The sequence below is a fragment of the Staurois parvus genome, unplaced genomic scaffold (genome assembly GCF_062004578.1).
Source record: "Staurois parvus isolate SC_StPar_1 unplaced genomic scaffold, SC_StPar_1.0 ptg000387l, whole genome shotgun sequence".
Lineage (NCBI taxonomy): Eukaryota > Metazoa > Chordata > Amphibia > Anura > Ranidae > Staurois > Staurois parvus.
The window spans coordinates 9,898,588-9,918,554 of NW_028318183.1; the positions used below are offsets into that span (position 1 = coordinate 9,898,588).

Sequence of the window (19,967 nt, forward strand, 5' to 3'; positions counted from 1 at the left end):
CAGATCCCCTCAAGCATTCTCCCTCTACAAATTCGCCTTCCTCACCTACACCTCCTCCCTCCACGCCGCCAAACAAGCCTACTTCATAACCTTTAACACCCTCTCCACCTGTCTTCGCCGGCTCTTCTCCACCTCCACCCAGTACCTCACTCGCCGCCCACGAGATTGCCAATCACTTCCAAAATAAAATGCTCAATCTACCTCCCCACCTAGCCTCCCTCCCACCATAACCACATCAACTCTCCCCTCATCTGACCTCGCAACCGCCCTGCCCCCCACCACACCTAACATCCCGCACACTATAACCTCCCCAACACTCCGCTCCTTCAGCCTTGCTACCACTGAGGAGGTCACTAACGTCTTCTCAGAAGCCCGCCTCACCACTTGCCCCCTTGACCCTGTCCCCACACAACTCCTCCGGTCACCCTCCTCCTCCATCCTACGCTCCCTCACCCACATCTTCAATCTCTCCCTTTCTACTGGCGCATTCCCCTCCCTCCTAAAGCACGCGCACATCACCCCCATACTCAAAAAACCCTCCCTGGACCCAACCAACCTGAACAACCTTAGACCTATCTCCCTGCTGCCATTTACATCCAAGCTCCTTGAGCGCTTAGTCTACAATCGCCTAAGTTCCCACCTCACTGACAACAACCTCCTCGATCCACTAGTCTGGCTTCCGTCCCCTACACTCCACCGAAACCGCCCTACTCAAAATCATTAATGACCTGCTAACCGCCAAAGCTAATGGCCACTACTCAGTCCTCCTACTCCTCAACCTTTCTGTGGCCTTTGACACAGATTACCACCTCCTCCTCCTTAATAAAATACACTCCCTTGGCATCAGAGACTCCGCTCTCTCCTAACTATCCCAATGCTCCTTCAGCATTACCATCTCCCCCTCTCTCCCCCTCTGTTGGGGTCCCCCAAGGCTCTGTCCTTGGTCCCCTTCTCTTCTCCATCTACACCTCCTCCCTCAGCAAACTGATACACTCCCACGGCTTCAACTATCACCTCTACGCCGATGACACGCAAATTTACCTCTCCACCCCTACAGTCTCCGCCCGTATCACCCACCTACTGAACGACATAGACTGGATGTCACTCCATTTCCTCAAATTGAAGCTTTCCAAAACCGAGCTCCTAATTTTCCCCCCACCCCCCCCCCCCATTCTCTCCATCACGACAAACGCCACCATCAGTCCCACCCTGCAAGCCAAAGTCCTAGGTGTCACTCTAGACTCAAACCTGTCCTTCCAACCCCATGTCCAATTGCTGGAAAACTCATGCAGGCTCCACCTCCGCAACATCTCCAAAATACGTTTGTTCCTAACCCCAGACACTACTAAACAACTCGTTCACTCCCTCATTATCTCACGTCTGGACTACTGCAACTCCCTTCTCACCGGCCTATCCCAACACAGGCTATCCCCACTTCAGTTTATCCTGAACTCAGCGGCCAGACTCATCCACCTTACCAACCGCTCCGCTTCTGCCACCCCCCTCTGCCATTCCCTCCACTGGCTTCCGATTGCCCAACGCATTAAATTCAAACTACTAACACTGACGTACAAAGCCATCCATAACGCTGCCCCAAACTACCTCACCGACCTGATACCCAAAATACCACCCAACCCGTTCTCTTCACTCCTCACAAGACCTCCTACTTTCTAGCTCCCTGGTCTCCTCCTCCCATGCCCGACTGCAGGACTTCTCCAGGACTTCCCCCATCCTCTGGAACTCACTACCCCAATCCATCAGACTGTCACCTACCCTCCTCACCTTTAGACGCACCCTGAAAACCCATCTCTTCAGGGAAGCCTACCCCACCCTCACTTAACAGCCGATCTCCTCCACTCCATACCCCACAGCCACTTCCTCCTGTACCACTATCCCCTCCCTCCTAGATTGTAAGCTCGAAAGAGCAGGGCCCTCAATCCCCTCGTGTTTTGTTTTGTTACTGTATTGTCTCATGTTCTGTCCCCCACTATAATGTACAGCGCTGAGCAAACCTTCTGGCGCTATATAAATACTGAATAATAAAGCAATTGAGGAAGATTTTGAACAAGAATGCTAGAGAAATGTAAAAAGCTTAAATTTGTGTACATCAAGTCCTTTCCTAAAAAAAAAAAAACTAAAAAAACAAAACACCTTGTTTCTGCCTGAAGTTCAGCTTTGACAATACACTGAATGGCAGTTTTCCTGATAAAACCAAACATACCTTTAATGTGTTCACAAACTGTCAGATCTAGCCACTTAGGCCTCGTTCACACAAGACATCCATAACTGTACTCCGGCAGAGGGCCACTTACCAGCGTAGGGATGCACAGGCAGTCCCACTGTTAATTGGGATGCAGCAGCAGATCCCAATGTGACATCCATGCGAGAGCACGGCCCCTAAGGCAATCTTTCCATGCAGCTGCTGCACCTGAATTGACAGCAATGGGTCTGCCTTCACAAGAATACTTGTGCTTCCCCATGTGGGTAAACACGGCTCTCCACGGGCGTACGCTTATGTACACCTTTTGTAAACAAGGCTTTAATCTGATCTTTATAATTAGGATAAAGTGTGCTAAATATTGATTTTCTTATTGCGTATACAGTGCTTTTGTAAAAGGTCAGTTGTGTGGGATATAAAAACAAAAGAATTTTAAGACGGTAACAATTTGTTACACAAAATATACATCTGTATACATTTTAATCACTAATTAACTGTTTATTAAACCATATTCTTAGGGTTGGAGGTCATGCTAAAGAATGGTAATTAGTGTTGCTATTGGAAGGTTTCCTTCACAAATGAGTCTAGGTTTACATTGTGCATTTTGTTGGCACATTTTCACACTACCTGCATAAAATGGGCAACCTTACACACAACAAAAGAAAACTCCTGTTCCTTAATAAGTAACTCCACTTTTGTTGAGGAAACAAAAAAAACAAAAAACAAAACTACTACTCTTCTCCTCTGGGTGTTCAATGTACATTGCAAGGATTTTTAACAAACTGTTGCAGATTCCTACATTTTGTTATTCTGCAGAAACAGCTGTTTGTGTTCATGTGAAGAGTGAATGTGAACGATTGTATAATTATCTATCAGCTGCTGCTAGTGCCTGGCTCTAATGAGGAAAACTGCAGGGTCTGCATCCCTTTCGACATGATTTCCTATTGAGGGTATCACACCCAAAATGACATTTTTATTGCAGGGGATGCCTAAAATCTGACCTGTATCTTAGCACAGACTTCTGGGAAAATCAGTGAGCCAAATCACACAAGCAGGAAATTATATTTTTCCAGGTTACCATATTCCATTAGATTGAACAGAAAATTACAGCTCAGCAGATTGTAAATTAATGGTAATTTTTTATAACATTCAATTACAATGACTTGTGTCACAAGTGCATAGGTTATTATAATATATACACATACTTTTTTTTTTTTTTTAAACACACACACGGAAAAACAAACACCACAAGCACCAGTTCCCTTGGCAGAAAGTAATGTGCATATAGAACGTTTTTGTACAATGTTTAGGAGCTTCTAGGAGAGTTGTTTAGGAGAATTCAACATTTTATTTTTTCCTACCAGAAAGCTGATCTCAAAAAAGCAAACCAGAAGTTTTTTGTCCTGCCTTTAAACGCACAGCATAAAATATTCCTCTAAACCATCCTAATGTGCATGGACACAGGATAACACGGAGATGCTTCTACAGGCAAAACATAAAACTCCAGTAGAAGCCGCGATTTTTAAGCCAGTGTGCAAAGCCCTACATGACACTGAGCTTCCCATGAAATGCACATTTAGGGTGCCAATAACAATGGATGGCGCTGCAAGCACGACACATTTTTCACACGTTCCCAAATGCCGAGATGGACTGGAGCCTGAACAATGCTATTTAACATTACACAATTTTTTTACAATCCCTAACAAAACAGGTTAGAGGGGGCACGTTCTCAAGAGGCACATACTGCAATTAAAACTTGACAGAGGTTCTAACCCTTCCACACACTTCCGAAAACTAAAATCTCCTGGTTGCAGTTGGACTTTAACCATTTCAATACCTGGCAATTTTACCCCCTTCCTGCCCAGGCTATTTTTCAGGTTTCAGCGCTCTCACACTTTGAATGACAATTGCGCGGTCATACAACACTGTACCCAAACTAAAATGTTATAATTTTCTTCACACAACTAGAGCTTTCTTTTGGTGGTATTTAATCATCACTGGGGTTTTTATTTTTTGCTAAATTAACAAAAGAAGACCTAAAATTTTGAAAAAAAAAAAAAAAAACAACACATTTTTCTATGTTTCTGTTATAAAAGTTTGCAAATAAATAATTGTTCTTCATAAATTTAGGCCAAGATGTATTCTGCTACATGTCTTTGGTGAAAATAACCCAAATTAGGATGTATTTTTTAGTTTATAGGAAAGTTATAGAGTTCACAAACTATGGTATATATCTGAATATTGATCAATCCTGAAGTACTGACAGCCAATCTAATTTCTTGAGGTCCAAGAATATTAGAACACTACAGATATCCCATAAATTACCCCTTTTTGCAAAGTAGACAGTCTGATGTACTTCATAAGAGGCATGGCGAGTTTTTTGAAGTTGTCTTTTGTCATAATTTTTCAGAAAATTAAAAAAATTATTTTCACTATTTTTTTTTTTTTACATACGGTCACCAGTGCAGTACAGCGTCATCATATAACTGGCATGGTGGTGATCAGGGACACTGACTGGTGACAGTACGAAAAAATATATATAATTTTTCAAAATTGTTATTATTGTTAATTTTTTATTACATTTTTTCTTTTTTTTAAGATTTTTTTTTTCATATTTCACTATGACCAAAGTAGTACAATGTTACCATAGGAACATTGTACTACTTTGGGGAAGTGATCGGTATTTTTTTTTTTTTACACAATTTTCTTATAGCAAAGAATTACTTTGCTATAAGCAATCATTTACCTGAATGACCGATTCATTCAGGGTTTTTTTTTTTTTTGTGCTTTGTTGTGATTTGGCCACGGCTAATCCCATGACACAGCTGGGCTGTGATTGGCCCAGCTTGTACATGGGATCGCTGTGACCATTCACAGTTAGACACACTAGTACACAATGAATGGCATGAATGAAACCATCCATTGTATACAACAGTCATGTGACCTGCTGTGGTTGGTCACAGCAGGTCATATGGTACCGGCAACGGGGCCGGTACTCAGATCTGTCATCGGTCGTGTCCGAGGTACACGGCTGGTGACAGATCATGCCACTGTGTGGCTCTGCAGGCGCGCAAACTGCGCATGCCCGAAAGAACGCCATATGGCATCCACCCGGAAAGGTGAAGGTTTTTGCCAGCCGCCATTTGCCCATAGGCCGGGCAGGAAGAGATTAATAGGCAATGACACTTTTCTATTGGTACCGTTACAAATCTCCCTGGCCAGATGTTGGCATAGAAATTCATTCCAGCCCAAGTATTACATGGTTAGAATTCATACCCATGCTGTGAGTTGGGTAGCTATTGCACAACTCCCCAAACACTGTTCTGCATGACCATAGAGACCGTATTATACCTTCTGACAATTAATGGACGGGGACACACACACAACACACACTAAATCCAATAAACAGTACTAATCACAGCATTGTCAGCTGAGTCCCAGCTGTAGAGGAACAATATCTCCAAGGTGAATGAATACAAGCGGCACACTAGCGTCCTCATGCTACATAGTAAACTTGACTTGTCCCTAGGTGGGAATTCTGCTTCCTCTATCATATGGCAAACAGGTTAGAAGAATGAAGGCGTGTGCTTAGTTGGGAGGATAACGCCCATGGAATCATAAGCCTTCCTTGTAGTTAAGACTTAATAGAGTCTGCTTATGTCATCTGGGAAAGCAAAGAAACCAAAATAAAACACAATATGCAAATTTTAAAACTTTCATAACAAAGATGATGTAAACATCAAAGCTTCTTGGCAAAGCTCCTCTGGCACCTTTTACAACCCGGGAAATGTAATAGTGACAATAGGCCATGATTGGCAATTTATAGTAAACACATAAATGATCAGCTGGTTTGGGCAGAGCCTTGCAGCATCAGGTTTCTTTATGGGATGTTTGTATTTTGCACCTCTGTATTATTTGATGTGTGGCATTGCCTAAAATACTGCTAAAGTACAGCATTAGCATGACTGAGGCTTTAATAAACTAGATTGTAAACTACACAGTTGAGCTTTAGTCATAACAGATATGGAATAAAAGTGACTGAAAATCATCCACAATTACTATTTATTAATAGTCATCCACATTAAGGACAACTATGACAATGATGTGTAATGCAGCATTCTGTAACAGAACCTAATGCCTCATACACATGATGAGAAAATGTCGATAATTTTTAGTACAACACTTGAGAGATGATCACGACAGTTCAGGCGAAAATATCCGAAGGGACAATTTATCTTGTGAGATAACAGAATGAACAATTTCCGTTTAATCAGCACAGTATTCGTCCATAAAAATATTAAGTGACCAAGGCTGCGCGTGCTTGGAAACAAAAGAATAATATTACATTACATCATCGTGGGAAGTCACAGTCTGTCTTACGAGAATTTTGTAACTTTAGTAACCTATTTGTTTTCTATACGAGACTAGCATGCAAGGAAAAAAATATAGACATTTTGCTGATATTCTCATTGTGTGTACTAAGTATTAGACAGTTGGAGCTGCACAGATTTGTCATTCTAGAGTATATAAAGGGAAAAGCTGTAATTAATCATGGAATGTGTGGTGACATATTTAGTGCGACATTTCCTGCGGCCAAACACGACGGCATGACATGCTCCCGTCCAGCTTCTCACAGTGGCTTGCATTCCAGCGGCCATTACTCCCCTGAGCAAAACTCAGCAGAGTTGGATACGGCCCTATTGGGGATCCTCTCGAATTTTCAATGTCCTCTTGCAGTACCCCGCATCCTGACGGTTTGCCACAGTTTGGTATTTCAGGTTACCTCATACCATTATAGCGAATGTGGCAGTATGTGGGCCTGCCTTTGATCTGGCCTGTGGCTCATGGTTCACCCCTAAGTGGGAAGCATAGAGGTGCATTTGACAGTATATAAATCTGACTATTAGCGCTTGCTGGTTAGCTCAGCTCTGAAGAAGGGGGTGCGTGCCCGAAGCGTGTCAGATAACCAGCACTACAGTATTGCCCGTTTGGTTACGTGGTTCATGCACTGGATCGTGCTTCATAATTTCAGTGCCTCCTTTTCTTTTACTCTTGTGAGTACCCAGTTGCTATACTTTTTTTTTTTTTTTTTACAATAAATCCCAGGTAATACACTAGGTGCTTGCACGCTCTGTGTGTTATTGTAGTTTTTACTGGATTTCCTGATCTGAAGAGGGCTGCATCAGTAGAGCATTGCTGACAGATGCTGCCTTCACTGTACTTGGTGTCTTTGGCGGATTTCTAAGTCCTGGAAAGGATTGTATGTTTCGAATCATGCAAGGTGCACTTAAAGGGTAACTCCACTCAAAAGGAAAAAAAACAAAAAACACACAATTGCCACACTAGTCATATTGTAATTGAACATCAATAAAACGACCTTCCCTTTATAATCTGAAGCGCTGTAATTTTCTGTAAAATGCAATATGGATACCTGGAAGTATTCTGTACACAGATGGTATACAGAACACCCTTCTGATATGTAATTTCCTGCTTGTGTTTTTACTGATTTTCCCACAAGTCTGCACTAAGATACAAATTACATTTTGGGTATCCCCTGAACATGATGGCTAGCACTTCATGTTGCCAAATAACCTCAATAAGTCGCTATTGTATTATAAATCCATGTAGTACACCCAGCTATAAAGACAAAAAAAAAAAAGTTTACCTTTGTGATCATCAAGTCTGCTTGATTGGACCATTGCAGAAACTAACTGAAGGCTTCAGCTGAGCATTACACTTGTACCTTTTTCTGCACGAGCTGTTGGGAAACTCTAAACAAGCATTGGCAATGTGTGGCAAGCCTTAACGCTCATTAAGACTTTTGGTTTTGAACCACTAAAAACACACAGTTGAGAAATGCTTTTAGTGCCACCTAACCTGCAATGGCAGCTAATGGGGATGTTCACATGCCACGCTCACGATGCTGCACTTCTAGCCCCAGCAAAAGTGATCCAACATGTCACACAATGCAGGCAGCAAGCCCACTAACTGTGACCCACTGAATTAAAGGAGGGATGCACGGGTAAAAACACCAAACAGCATGCAATACAAGCATTTGTGGCGCATTTCTGTGGCATTTATGAAGTTAAAAGCAAATGGCTCTAAAAAGCAATCCAATGACTGACTGCTTTTCACAGGAGCAGAGGTTTAGATAAGTGCTGTAATAACTTCTGAACAAGACAGTGTCGAGACATTTCCTTCCTTATTTTAGTCTGAGTTTGTGAAAGATCAGCAAATGCTTTGTTACTGTACTACAGTGTTCCATTGACAGTATCAAATTGTCCCTTGCTGGCATTCAAAGAGATTGGAAGAGTGAAAGCCTGAAATAACTGTGCTATTAGGCATGTTTGGCACACCAGTTGGGTCAGCACGACCCAGAGGGAAAGTGACAGGCACACTGACTCAACTGCTAACGCTTCACAGCTGGTACGAAATTAACCCGACAGCCATGTATGGGAAGTCATAAAGCCACACAGGATTTGCTACAGCTACAGATTCAAGCTGACCTTTGTTGTGCTTTGACCAGTAGTTACAGAAATTACATTGGAAAAAATTTCTATATTACAAACCCGCACAAATATAGATACATATAGAGGTAGAAATCTTCCCTGCACACTCAACACACACAAAATAAATAATTAAAAAAAAATATATCACACACACTTTTGAAAAAAACTACTACAGGGACTAAAAATCGGTGTCCCAATCGACTTGTCCTGATAAAAAAAAATCCATATTTAAATCTGAGGTGCGGTTAGGAAAGTCTGGGACTTAGAGCTCATGTACACGGGGATGTTTGAAAAACTCTTCTGACTGTTGGAAACGGACTGCTAGAAAACGTAGGTTAAAAACGTCAAGTTTAGCCAAGTTTACCTACTGCGTTTGTGCGCATTTGCGTTTAGAAGCGTTTTTAAAAGATAACCTCAGTCGACCTTCCCAAATTCCCAGAATGCACTGAGAAATAGTAAAAAATTAACTATTTCAGACATTTTGTGAGAAAAAGAGCAGAAGCAGAGAGAGCAGTATGTGTTGAGATGACCTGTCTTTTCTGGTTGTATTCACTATGGATCCCATCATGAGCATAATGCGGCACGTTCTACCATTTTTTCCTTCACACGAAACCTGGAACTGACTCCTCTGGTGTACCGGGTCCATTTGAATACATGGAAAACACCGTGCATGCATTTTTGATGAAGAAAAAAAAAAGGCTCTGGACAGCATCTGGATATGGACCAGCCAAAAAACGCATCTAAACGCAAATGTGCATAAAAGCGTTTGGCATTTGAAACGCTGGTAAACTCTACCCCTGAATGCGATTTTTGTGCTTTCAAGAAAGTGCCTGTAAACTCATCCGCCTGTAAATGACTATGTGTATATGGACACATAGGAAAACAAAGGAGAGTTCAGGGTCTGCTGAAAAAAACGCTCAACTGCTCCTAAATGTCAGTTTAGCAGCTACAGTGTAGATGAGCCCTTAAAATCAAAAGGGGCTCTATGGTGACATAAACGTAAAATCTTTTTTAACATTACACACGTTTAATAATTTTAGGCCTGAAGATGACACAATTTTCTGATGGCAAAGACCCCAGAGAATAAAATGGTGGTAGTTCCAATTTTTTATGTTGCACAATATTATTGCAAAGGTCTAGGAAACGCAAAATTTCAGTTAAAAAATACACTTAAATACATTTGAGTGCACAAAAAGCAATAAATTACCCTTTTTTGTAAAATATAAAAGATGAGGTTCCACTGAGTACATAGATATATCTGTGTCAAACCCTAAATTTGCGTGCACTCGTGAAATGGCGACAAACTTCAGTACCCTATATTTTCTATAGGTGACCCTTTTAAAGCCCCATATAGGTCATCAGTATAGTGTTACGGAGGATATCTCATGCTAGAATTATTGATCTCATTCTGGTGTGCTCGACAATATGTAACATACGTATCACAATGAACATTTTCCTGCGTAGGCGGCCCAGCGCGTGCTTTTACTTTTGTACGTGTGCATATGTGGTGGTGGTGGGGGCCTCAAATTTTTTTTTGAGGGGATGTTATGTGCTTGGGTGCAACTTTGATTTATTTTTACTAATAAAAACATTTTTAACTTAATTTTATTTTTATCACGTAGGGGACAAAAAGTCCCCTATGTGATGATTTTTTTGGTGAAATGTTCTCTTTAATGAGACATCCAGGGTCTAAAAGACCCTGCATGTCTCCCCTGAATGTAATGCAATGTACATCACACCGCACTATTCTTTCCCAGCCTCAATGGCCAGTAAATCTCTGAATAGGGACCTGGAAGTGATGTTAAGTCCTCATGCACACTGGATGTTTTAACAGCTGCTGTTTTTGACTTTTGACGTTTTTTTCTACAGCTAGTGAACCCCCCAGCATGTTATCCTATGTGTCTATACACACAGACTGTAATCAGTGGTTTTTCACAGGGGCGTTTTTTTGGCTGCAAAAAAAACCCCCAGAACTAGTGGGTTTTTTAGCTTTAAAACTGCTCTAAAGCTGCAAAACGCAGTAAATCATGGTAAACCGGCATTTTTGGATTTTTTTTTTTTACAAAAAAAAAAAAAAAAAAAGCTAAAAACCGCTGCTAAACACAGCTAACATTACCAGCGTTATTAAAACTCCCAGTGTGCATGGAGCCTAAACATCAAGAGTGGCTGGTTTGCTGCTTTGTTATATAGACACACACATTGTTTATAACACAAACACATTAGAACAGTTATGGTGGACTGCAGGCAGACATAACTTGTTGCATCACTAATGCCCAGTGTGCATGGAGAGATAGATAGATACGATAGGATAGATACGATAGGATAGATACGATAGGATAGATACGATAGGATAGATACGATAGGATAGATACGATAGGATAGATAAGATAGGATAGATAAGATAGGATAGATAAGATAGGATAGATAAGATTATTATTATTATTATTATACAGTATTTATAAAGCGCCAATAGTTCGCTCAGCGCTGTACATTACAAAGGGAGACAGAACATGTGACAGAACAATACCAATACAATGCAAAACATGAGGGGATCAAGGGCCCTACTCTTTCGAGATAGGATAGATAAGATAGGATAGATAAGATAGATAAGATAGATAAGATAGATAAGATAAAAAAAGATTGGATGGATGGATAGATAGATACGATAGGATAGATACGATAGGATAGATACGATAGGATAGATAAGATAGGATAGATACGATAGGATAGATACGATAGGATAGATAAGATAGGATAGATAAGATAGGATAGATAAGATAGGATAGATAAGATAGGATAGATAAGATAGGATAGATAAGATAGGATAGATAAGATAGGATAGATAAGATAGGATAGATAAGATAGGATAGATAAGATAGGATAGATAAGATAGGATAGATAAGATAGGATAGATAAGATAAGATAGATAAGATAGGATAGATAAGATAGGATAGATAAGATAGGATAGATAAGATAAGATAGGATAGATAAGATAAGATAGGATAGATAAGATTATTATTATTATTATTATTATACAGTATTTATAAAGCGCCAATAGTTCGCTCAGCGCTGTACATTACAAAGGGAGACAGAACATGTGACAGAACAATACCAATACAATGCAAAACATGAGGGGATCAAGGGCCCTGCTCTTTCGAGATAGGATAGATAAGATAGGATAGATAAGATAGATAAGATAGATAAGATAGATAAGATAGATAAGATAGATAAGATAGATAGGATAGATAGGATAGATAGGATAGATAGGATAGATAGGATAGATAGGATAGATAGGATAGATAGGATAGATAGGATAGATAGGATAGATAGGATAGATAGGATAGATAGGATAGATAGGATAGATAGGATAGATAGGATAGATAGGATAGATAGGATAGATAAGATAGATAAGATAGATAAGATAGATAAGATAGATAAGATAGATAGGATAGATAGGATAGATAGGATAGATAGGATAGATAGGATAGATAGGATAGATAGGATAGATAGGATAGATAGGATAGATAAGATAGATAAGATAGATAAGATAGATAGGATAGATAAGATAGGATAGTTAAGATAGGATAGTTAAGATAAGATAAAATAAGATTGGATGGATGGATAGATAGATAGATAGATAGATAGATAGATAGATAGATAGATAGATAGATAGATAGATAGATATAGATAGATAGATAGATATAGATAGATAGATATAGATAGATATAGATAGATAGATATAGATAGATATAGATAGATATAGATAGATATAGATAGGCTCCATCCACACTGGGCATTTTAATAATGCTGGTAACATTGGCTGTGTTAACAAAATGAGTTTTTCAGCGTTTTTGTATTAGTGTTGGTTTTTCAAGTTTTTTAGAGTTTTTTTCCAGTCAAAAAAAGTCCAAAAATGCTGGTTTGCTGCAACTTGCTGTGTTTTTCAGCGGTCGAGCGTTTTTACAGCTAAACAAATGCCTCTAGAAAGCCACTAGTTCTGGGTTTTTTCCAGCCGAAAAACATCCCTGCCAAAAAAACATGGATTTCAGTCTATGTGTGCATGGACACATAGGATAACATGCTGGGGGGTTTACTGGCTGTAGAATAAAAACCGTCAAAAACAGCAGCTGTATAAACGTTGCGTGTGCATGAGGACTAATACACGGTGATACACTCAAGAGCCAGGGGAGGGGGAATGGACTGTAATATAAAAGCACAGCGGTATTACAGAGTTTTCTCGTATAGCCTGCACTATTTTATTTATCACAATCAATGCTTTTAAATAAATAATCTGCATCAACGGGCTCCCATCTGATGACTTTTCCTGAATCTGGATGGAGAGCACACATTGCCTTTTCCTGTAAGGCTAGGTTCACACTATTGAGGGTATCACAGCTGTTACTGCATATAACCACCCACAACCAAAACGTGCAGGGCTGCCATTCACTCTTAATGACACCTTCATGCATGTAAAAACGCAGCACGTTCGCAAGTGCAGGAACTGCAGGAAAAAAAAAAAAACACATAGTGCAAAAGTACCATGCGATTTCCTGCCTGCTGTGTTCTCAAGATGTTGCAGGAACCTTTTTCCTGAGTGAAAGGCAGGAAAAGCAGCCCATTCAAATGAATAGGCTGATGTGTCAGCAGAAACCCGCAATAGTGTGAACCTATCGTAACCCCTTGACGCCAACGTCACACAAATATGTGGCCTCACGGAACTGGGCTTTTTTCCGTGGGGCCGCATATTTGCGTCTTTGGGCTGGGAGTGCATCCCTCGGCGCACTCCCAGCACAGAGACCGTGGTGTCACTAAGAGCCCTGGGTCTCGTTCTAACGATCAGGACCCCCGATTCCGGGTCACATGATTGCTGCGATAGCCTCTGATTGGCAATCCCAGTGATCAGTCACTGTACAGCCCAGCCCCCTTGTTTTTTTCCTCTCTCTATGAATGGAGAAGAGAGATACATTGTATCTCTCTAACTCCTGGCATAGAGAGAAAAAAAAAATGTTAAAAAAAGTAAAAGAAAAAAAAAAAGATAAATATTAAAAAATAAAAGAACAAATAAAAATACCTAGATCAAGGTTTGATCTAGTTCAGTGCCAGGGTTAGTGTTTGGGTCAAGGTCAGGATTTAAAAAAAAAAAAAAATTGGTGTCAGTTAGTGTCAGTGTGTTTTAGGTTTAAAAAAAAAAAAAAAAAAAAAAAGACAAAAACAAAATGTGCACTATTGTTTCTGGGCTGTACTACGGGTACAAACAACAAATAACATACACATCGATGGTATCGCCAGGGGCGGACTGACCATTTGGAAACTTGGGCATTGCCCGAGGTCAGTAGGGGGCCCCATGAGATGCCCCTGGTACCTTTTTCATAGGCTTTTTTGAGCTTGGGCAAGGACACAGGGGCCCCATGATCCCGTTGCCCGGGGGCCCCATGAGTTGTCAGTCCGCCCCTGGGTATCACTGCGATCGTCAAGAGCTGGAGAATTTATTTTGGGTTGCGCTTTGGTGGTACATTATGGTAGTAACAAGAAACACACAGCTAAATAAAAAAAAAATATTTTTTTACTATTTTGGGCCAGTTTCCTTTGATAATAAAAAAAAAATCAGGAGATATCAATTACCATTAACACCAAATGAAAGCCCAATTATTCCTGAAAAAAATCAAGGTATAATCCACCTGGATGTGCACAGTAGTTGTGATGATATGTACGGTAACACATGTCAATGTTGCAGAATTGTGAGTAGGCATTTAGATTTGTTTTACCCTTAGGTGTGAAGGGGTTAAGCACTGGAAACCATTATTTTTCCTGCTTTTGTGAACATGTCCTACTAAAGCCTAGTGTGCATGAGCGCAAGCTTGTACGTATTTGGATGCAAGTCTTTCCAGGATCAGATAAGATGTGTAATAAGAATATGTCCGTTTACAGGTGTCTGAATTCTGAATGTGTTTTGATGCTAGTGTGCAAGGGGCCTGAGCCACCCATATAGCTCCATGACAGTTGTATGCTTTGTTTTTTGTTTTTCACTTCAGCTTTTGCATGCTTGGTTAATTCTCGGTAAAGTAATGCTTTATGGCAGAACATAGCACATCACAAAAAATGATATCACATGCATTACTGCACCCCTATATAGTATGAACAGGCCCTAGGAAGAATGCAGGACTAGTTCATTTTAACTCTTGAAGGACTGCAAGTCCTAGCATGTCCTGGTAGTGCTTGCCGTGTTCCATAAGTCACCAGTCACACTGCTGAGATTTAAAATCGTGTGCAATTTCTGAAGACTGTATTGCTACTTGTGAAGATTTTCAACGATTTCTTGCAATTTGCATTGTATTCTATGTATGTGAAATGGCAACAAAACTGCAGAAAAAGTAATGCAAGAACTACTACTAAATTGTGCTGCAGCAAATCGCACGTTAAGACACTGACATTCACTAGAAGCTATTTCAATTTGCAAATCGCAACAGTATTACAGGGCACTAAAAGTTGGAACCACCAAGGGGGATATGGTGCATGAATCCAAAACTCTCACTGGATAGAGAGAGAGTTATAACCCCTGTCAGTTTTTATTGTCTGTGCCTTGCTGGAGGGATTCACCCTCTCTAGCTGTCCCAGTGACCACAGTCCCCAATATGCAAGCTGCAGAGAAACCCAAAATGCTGGAGTAAAGCTGGTTATGCATTCGTAGGAATTTTAATGAACATTTGTGTAAACATTCTTAACAAAATTTGTATAAATATTCTCAGAACACGTGTAGAAGTTCAAGATGTAGTTTGCTTTAAGCATTCAATTTTGGAATGAATGGACTTCACCGAACAAAAACCTTGTACATTCGAGAAGAATTTTCTATCCTGCTTCTTCAAATTTGCTCTTCACTGTGGTTGAAAACGAACTTTGACTTGCCCCTACTAATGATGGCGGACCTTTGGTGTGCTTTCAGAAAATAGTGGGACATAATAGAAGTCTATGGGATAAGTGCAGCCAACACTGAACAAAAACTGCCTGTACAGTGCAATGCGGCTGAAACGCAGCAGGCCGGTATGAAAGCACCATAAGGAACCGAATAATAATAAAAATCCCGGGACTTAAAGTGTATGTCACCCCAACATTTCATATTCCTGACGTTTATTCTGTACCACGTCCGTATGAAAACATATCATGTTCTCTTTGTATTGCTTCATTTGTGTGAAATCCCTGGCCAGTCCCTCTGCTTTCCAATGAAAAACTGACCACACTAGGCATGATCTTTGTATTGTTTCTTTTGTGTGAAATCCCTGGTGTTCCTGGCCAGTCCCTCTGCTTTCCAATGAAAAACTGACCATGCTAGGCATGATCATTGTATTGCTTCCTTTGTGTGAAATCCCTGGTGTTCCTGGCCAGTCCCTCTGCGTTCCAAGTGAAAACTGACCACGCTAGGCATGAGAGCACATCCTTCCTAGAATGGTCAATTTTCTGGCAGTGCTGGGAGAACAGTCTGCCTGTCCTCCAATGATCCAAACCCCCCCCCCCCCATGAAGAACGTGGCACAATGCATGAAGAACAGGCCTGCGTTACATTGTTGGAGTCACATGTCCTATAAAAGGCAGCAGAAACATTGTAAAGCATGCATTCCGTGTGAAGGGGGCCTAAGCTGGCCAATCTAATAGAGATCCCTACATCCGGGGCAGACAGATATCCAATAGATTCCCAGTCCACAAACACGTGCAGATGAAGGAATCCCGCCTAGTATATCCTGATTACTAGGAGGCACAGCTGTCACCAGGATGACGTGTGTCCAATCAGCATTGCTCAGGTATACTGACATATTCCAGCCCCTTCCTTCCACAAAGGAGCCAGTAATGGGGGGGGGGGCACGTCTCCCAGGGAAGTCTCATCCTGAATCCACTGGGATGGTGTGGTGTCCCAGGTAGAGCCCGGGAGCGCCCCCTCAGGTGTAGGTGGGCGGTGCGGGAGATAGAAGCCTGCTGTGCCCAGGAATACCGGCACGTGTCTCTCCGGCTAGAACACATAGCAAGTCTCGGGGGGCAGGATGGTGGGCGGGGCTCCGGCTCTATATTGCATCATCTAAAATAGTGCGGGAATATCGGCAATCAATGGCCCTCACCGCTGATAGTATCGCCGGGCGGGACACACCCAACTGACTGTACAGTCCCAGCACGGAGACTCCAGCACCCGGCACAACCGCTGCCATACAAGAGCCATGTGCTCCGGGTCCATCCATCACTAGGAGCCGCTCCTCCTCCTCAGTGTGTGATAGAACCCGGCCATGGTCCCCTCCAGACACAGCGAGCCCTCCCGGTACATACCGGACACCGACATATGGCGCCTCCGGGGTACACTGTGCCGGCTGTCCGCCCCCAGGCCCGTCCTATGGTGGAAGGTGGAATACTCACACGTCCCGCTCTCTTCTCCCGGCACACAAGGTCGGTTGTAGTGAGGAGTGAACAGCGTGTCTCTGTTTATCTCAGGCTCCTCCTCACTCTTCCTCCCTCCTTCTCCTGATCCCTGTCATTGGTCCGAGGTACGGAGCATGGCTGTGTGTGGCAGGGAATGAGGGGTTAGTGGGCGCCGAGAACACCCGCCGGGTGTGCAGAACACTGGGGTCATGGCCGGCTCGTGTGACGGACATCCGGGTCCTCCGGGCAGACGTGACTCAGAGGGATGGAGCGAGAATACAGAATACTGTGAGCCATGGAGGGGAGCCGTGTGTGAGACGATGGCCGTACAGAGAGACGTGTACACGGGCCCCATTCACACTGCACCGGCCTTCCCTTCTACACCCCAATACTATACCACCCCAATGCTATACACCCCCCAGTACTATACCACCCCAATGCTATACACCCTCAGTTCTATACACCCCCAGTACCATACACCTCCCAGTACCATACACCTCCAGTACCATACGCCCCAATACTATACACCTCCAGTACCATACACCTCCAGTACCATACACCCCAATACTATACACCTCCAGTACCATACACCTCCAGTACCATACGCCCCAATACTATACACCTCCAGTACCATACACCTCCAGTACCATACGCCCCAATACTATACACCTCCAGTACCATACACCTCCAGTACCATACGCCCCAATACTATACACCTCCAGTACCATACACCTCCAGTACCATACACCCCAATACTATACACCTCCAGTACCATACACCTCCCAGTACCATACACCCCCAGTGCCATACACCTCCAGTACTATACACCCCCAGTACCATACACCTCCAGTACCATACACCCCCAGTACTATACACCCTCAGTGCTATACCCCCCCCCAGTGCTATACACCCCCAATGCTATACCCCCCAGTACTATACACCACCAATGCTATACACCCCCAATACTATACACCCCAAGTACTATACACCCCCAGTGCTATACACCCCCAATGCTATACACCTCCAGTACTATACACCCCCCAATACTATACACCCCCAGTACTATACACCCCAATGCTATACATTCCCAGTACTATACACCCCCAATACTATACACCCCATACCATACACCCCCAATACTATACACTCCATACTATACACCCCAATACTATACACCCCATTCTTCCCGAGTGTGCCCTACTCTCCACATCCTACACTCCGCTCCCTATATCGGTGAAACTCAAAAAATTAGAATATCATGCAAAAGTTCATTTATTTCAGTAATGCAACTTAAAAGGTGAAACTAATATATGAGATAGACTCAGTACATGCAAAGCAAGATAGTTCAAGCCCTGATTTGTCATAATTGTGATGATTATGGCTTACAGCTCCTGAAAACCCAAATCCACAATATCAGAAAATTAGAATATTGTGTAAAGGTGCAATATTCTAGGCTCAAAGTGTCCCACTCTAATCAGCTAATTAAGCCATAACACCTACAAAGGGTTCCTGAGCCTTTAAATGGTCTCTCAGTCTGGTTCAGTAGGAATCACAATCATGGGAAAGACTGCTGACCTGACAGTTGTGCAGAAAACCATCATTGACACCCTCCATAAGGAGGGAAAGCCTCAAAAGGTAATTGCAAAAGAAGTTGGATGTTCCCAAAGTGCTGTATCAAAGCACATTAATAGAAAGTTATGTGGAAGGGAAAAGTGTGGAAGAAAAAGGTGTACAAGCAGCAGGGATGACCGCAGCCTGGAGAGGATTGTCAGGAAAAGGCCATTCAAAAGTGTTGGGGACTTTCACAAGGTGTGGACTGAGGCTGGAGTCAGTGCATCAAGAGCCACCACACACAGACGGATCCTGGACATGGGCTGCAAATGTCGTATTCCTCTTGTCAAACTGCTACTGAACAACAAACAATGTCAGAAGCATCTTACCTGGGCTAAAGAAAAACAGACCTGGTCTGTTGCTCAGTGGTCCAAAGTCCTCTTTTCTGATGAGAGCAACTTTTGCATCTCATTTAGAAACCAAGGACCCAGAGTATGGAGGAAGAATGGAGAGGCACACACGGCAAGATGCTTGAAGTCTAGTGTGAAGTTTCCACAGTCTGTGTTGATTTGGGGAGCCATGTCATCTGCTGGTGTTGGTCCACTGTGTTTCATTAAGTCCAGGGTCAGCGCAGCCGTCTACCAGGAGATTTTGGAGCACTTCATGCTTCCTTCCGCAGACGAGCTTTATGGGGATGCTGACTTCATTTTCCAGCAGGACTTGGCACCTGCCCACACTGCCAAAAGCACCAAAACCTGGTTCAATGACCGTGGGATTACTGTGCTTGATTTGCCAGCAAACTCGCCTGACCTGAACCCCATAGAGAATCTGTGGGGCATTGCCAAGAGAAAGATGAGAGACATGAAACCGAACAATGCAGAAGAGCTGAAGGCCGCTAATGAAGCATCCCGGTCTTCCATAACACCTCAGCAGTGCCACAGGCTGATAGCTTCCATGCCACGCCATATCGAGGCAGTAATTGCTGCAAAAGGGGCCCAAACCAAGTACTGAGTACATATGCAGCTTATACTTTTCAGAGGTCCGATATTCTATGTATAATCCTTGTTTTATTGATTGCATGTAATATTCTAATTTTCTGAGATTGTGGATTTGGGGTTTTCATGAGCTGTAAGCCATAATCATCACAATTATGACAAATCACGGCTTGAACTATCTTGCTTTGCATGTAATGAGTCTATCTCATATATTAGTTTCACCTTTTAAGTTGCATTACTGAAATAAATGAACTTTTGCACAATATTCAAATTTTTCGAGTTTCACCTGTATACTCCG

At 42.3% G+C, this 19,967-nt stretch overlaps 1 protein-coding gene and 1 long non-coding RNA gene across 2 annotated transcripts in view; one reads left to right on the top strand and one right to left on the bottom strand.

Annotated features, from left to right (window-relative positions):
• SLC7A1 (solute carrier family 7 member 1) overlaps positions 1–17,334 on the bottom strand; it is an 83,515-nt gene extending 66,181 nt beyond the window's left edge. The window contains exon 1 of the mRNA XM_089685847.1: positions 17,121–17,334. The gene's annotated coding sequence lies outside the window, so the exon portion shown is untranslated. The remainder of the gene's footprint in view (positions 1–17,120) is intronic.
• LOC149455877 (uncharacterized) overlaps positions 17,260–19,967 on the top strand; it is a 28,412-nt gene continuing 25,704 nt past the window's right edge. The window contains exon 1 of the long non-coding RNA XR_016314027.1: positions 17,260–17,411. This is a non-coding gene — a long non-coding RNA (uncharacterized LOC149455877). The remainder of the gene's footprint in view (positions 17,412–19,967) is intronic.